This window comes from Rhipicephalus microplus, unplaced genomic scaffold (assembly GCF_043290135.1).
Source record: "Rhipicephalus microplus isolate Deutch F79 unplaced genomic scaffold, USDA_Rmic scaffold_14, whole genome shotgun sequence".
NCBI lineage: Eukaryota > Metazoa > Arthropoda > Arachnida > Ixodida > Ixodidae > Rhipicephalus > Rhipicephalus microplus.
In genome coordinates, this window is record NW_027464587.1 from 31224355 (window position 1) to 31228123 (window position 3769).

Sequence of the window (3769 nt, forward strand, 5' to 3'; positions counted from 1 at the left end):
CATTACTCCCACCAGTTGCTCTTCTAAGAGCAACAGTTACTCTTTACCGTTCCTCCCACGTGTTCGCAGTTACTCTCTGAAAACCAACTGCACATGCTTCCAGTTACTTCTTGGGGAAATGAGTATTTACCTCGAGTATGCTTGTCACACGCTTAACACATGGCGAGAGCTCCTTGGAAGAGCACTGCTTGGGTGCTTCTAACACAAAAAGTGGACAATATTGAAAGGAAAATAAATGCTTTATTGTTCTTTTTATGAGGCGACGTGTGACCACACGTAAAAGTAGACTTCGCCACACTACAGCCAGCACTAAACAAACACCATAATACATCAAAGGTTTTCTGCGTCATCCGTGGAAAAACAATCTTGAATTTTTAGCATAGGGCAGTCTGTGTCATCATTGGTGAGAGAAGGGCAACTTCTCCAATTCTGAAGAACTCAAGTTTCGCAGCTGGTGTTTCCATCAGGCTAGCGCAGCAGAACGTCACCGCAGGCATATGTGAAGCATCTCATTGCTGCAAAAAAAATAGCAGTGTGAGGTTAAACATGCCAGAATCAATTCATAACAATGAGTCACACACACTGCAGCAGCGCTTACATTCTAGGATGTCTACTGCAAAACGAAATGTGAAAAAAAGGAAGGTTCGGCCAAACGTTACTTGGCAAGCCATATAAATGCTGATGTGGTAGACGCTCTTCACATGATGTCTCAGACAGCAATATTCTGGAAGAAAATGTGCAGCACCTCAACAAGGCATATTTGTAGCAGTTAAAGATACCCTTAGGTTCAGTTAACTTGTTTCCTATACACAGCTGAGTGACATTTCTATGAGCCCATTCACCAATGGGCATTCTAAATGAGGTCATGTGTGTGGCAAATAACACGTACTGTCCGCTCATGTTAAAATACTTATTTAGCTCGTGCACATAGTTGCTCTCGATTCTACTGTTCTATCATACGCTGCTGCGTCTTGAATTGTGCAATACCTGTAGGCACAAGCTAAGCATGCAAAGCCTGCTTGAAAGCAACCATTTGCAGAGGCTACATGATAATCTTCAGTATATTTCTTTGTACCTGACGCAAACGGCTGGACAAAACTATAGACAAATAAATGTAGACCGTGCTACCTTCAAAAAATGCTTTAAATTTAGAAAACTAGGGTGCATTTGTTCACTCGGTTGGCGAGTCACAGCCACGAGATATGTAAACGAAGCAATATATCTTAAGGCATGCACAGATATTCTGATTCTTTGTTTGACAGTGTTACAGATAGCTTGCCAATACATATATATTTGAGAGCAACAAGATGTGAAGCTTTTATTAGCTCAACGTCTTGTTGGTTCACAGCCAAACAGGTTACTGCTTGTTAGACAAATTGGAATAAGCACACCATGGTTTCCAAAAAAAAAGCATTATTAGAAGTTAGCTCTTGGTGTGAATGTCTGCCTATTTATTTTGTACTGCCTTCTACATGTGCCACAAAGACATTTGTTGAGGATGTGCTACCAGTCAAGCCAAGATCGCATACATGGTCAATGTGATGGAAATACAAACATTAGAAACACTGCCACCTCTAGTAAGAGCATAACACTTCAGTATCTTGGACTAGCAAAGAGGTGCACAAGAAAGTTAAGCCCACTCTTGCGGAACTTTGAACGCGAATATTTCAGAGTGGGGGAGGTCAACATGCTGTGGCACTTTTAAACCCACGAAACATCTGCAGAAAACAGGGTAAAGGCAAGTCAAGAAACGCTGTTATGAAGGCCTGCGCATGGAGAGCTTTGTGAATCTAGGCCCAAGTGTTATGCTTTGTGCAAGCCAAAATCCATGTAAATAAGGAAAGCATACTTTTAGGAGTACCAGCGTAAACAAATCTTGGCAGTTGGCTTTTTAGTACAAACAGCAATCCCTGCAATGAAAACATAAACATTTTATCTTAACGGTAACAGTGTGAGCACACACACGGGCCAGCGGAGCCATGTCGAATTGTCAGTGCCAGTGTAACCATGTGGTATAATGAACTATTCTCTGGCCAACACATGCACAGTTTGCCCCTAAAAAGCGACGCTTTCATATACGTAGTACAAAAAGTCTGCACTTACCAAAATTCACTTGCTTTCTGTACTTTAGCATCGTTGGGAGCATCTTTATCTGCAGTATAACCAAATTTGTGTCATATCCCTGAAAAAAAGTAAAAGACATGCATTAAATATTGTTTCATTTGGTAGCAGTGAAGTCAGGTTAAGAACAGCCAAGTGGGAATCAGCCTAATTATGGGCATGCGGCAAATCCCAAACGGCGTTATTCAGGTTGTCGAAATTTTCGTCGATTGGTATTAACGTCGATATGTGACTTCAACGGCATGCCAAGTTTTCACAGCGCATAAAGATTTCATGATGCAGAATAATGACAGCGCTAACGAGAACATACAACATTTATGATTGTCTTTTACAATATTCAGTTTTGCTAAGGTTTTGCATCACTAAAGAAATCTGAAAGATTTGGGTCATTCCTCCTCCAATTGTTCTGTCAATATGTAAACTGCTCGCTTGATGGTGCGCTTATAAAATAGTACGTTCAGCGCAGAGGTGAAGCAAGTGACGCAGTGATGTGGGCAGATTTTTTTTTAGGCGTGCGGGGAGGGGGGGGGCCCGCTTATCTGAATAAGCCGGGCAAGCGAAGATGGTCGTCAATTTGGGCTCCCTACACCCGGCCTAAAAACATTCTGTGCGCAACCGCCTGGCTATTCCAGTGAAGTGATGCGGCAATGATTTGTTCACTTACTGATTTACATACACTTTACATCTCTAAAAAATGCGGCCCAAGGCCCCAACACTCAGCCGTTAACATTACATAAAGCCAATGGTAGAAAAGTGCCAGTATGAAAGCAGCTACAACCCCGCCCCAATGTTTTTTCAAGCGAGGTGGTGTTGCGGAAATGAACTTTTAACTGCAAAAGTACACTGGCACTGCAGTGGTGACAGGGGAAGCAAGAGGGTATGCAGGCGGTAATAGAGGTAATTTAGTCCGATACGGCTAGCAATGGATACGGTGAATAAGAGCAAATCATTTCTCTTTCAATAGCGCAACCACTCAACAATGTATTGTAAGAGCATTAAATGTTGCTGTAAATGCCACTCACCTGCACGCTGATGCATGCACAGTCCTTTGTCCGACGAGCGAACAGGCTTGCAGATAGCTGAAGACGTGTTTACGATGTGTTTGTTCCACCCAGCAGCAAAATCCACAACTACTTCGCGCTCCATAAAGATAAATATACACTAACCTTCATCACGAATAAGTAGAAACGCAAATCTGCGACACACACACACGATCAAAACATAGCTCACAAGCTGGCACGTCCATGTGCTCGCCAACCACAGACCATATGAAATTGAGTAAGTAGTGCGAACGCGAACCTAGTTGCGCCGAAAAAAAAAAAAACGCCGAGCAGTGGCAGCACAGGCGTCAGCGCAATAATTTCAGTGTGTTCTCCTAATACAATTATAAAAAAAAAACTGAGGTACACTAAAACTCATAAATAAATATAAAAAGTTGAGTGCAATTTTTATTTAGTGCTAGTCAACATAAACACTGAATAAAAATTACTTTGTAACTTACATCGTTTGCTACACTAGCGCCACACTTGTCGTGCGGGCGCAGATGGCGCAGATTTGTCATTCTGCCCTCAAACTACACGGTGAAGCGTGCTACTAAGTGTATAGCTGATGATGAGGAGCGCGTCTGGGTCCGCTTTTTTTCTTTTCC

At 42.3% G+C, this 3769-nt stretch overlaps 1 long non-coding RNA gene across 2 annotated transcripts; it reads right to left on the reverse strand.

The window, feature by feature from the left end:
• Window positions 1-220: 220 nt before the first annotated feature.
• Window positions 221-3413, reverse strand: LOC142784433 (uncharacterized). Of its 2 annotated transcripts, none has more exons than XR_012888627.1 (3): window positions 3144-3413; window positions 2104-2182; window positions 221-515 (listed from the first exon to the last, which is right to left on the reverse strand). It is a non-coding gene; the product is annotated as an uncharacterized LOC142784433 (long non-coding RNA). The 2 variants fall into 2 exon arrangements; XR_012888628.1 differs by having other exon boundaries at window positions 3288-3381.
• Window positions 3414-3769: the final 356 nt, after the last annotated feature.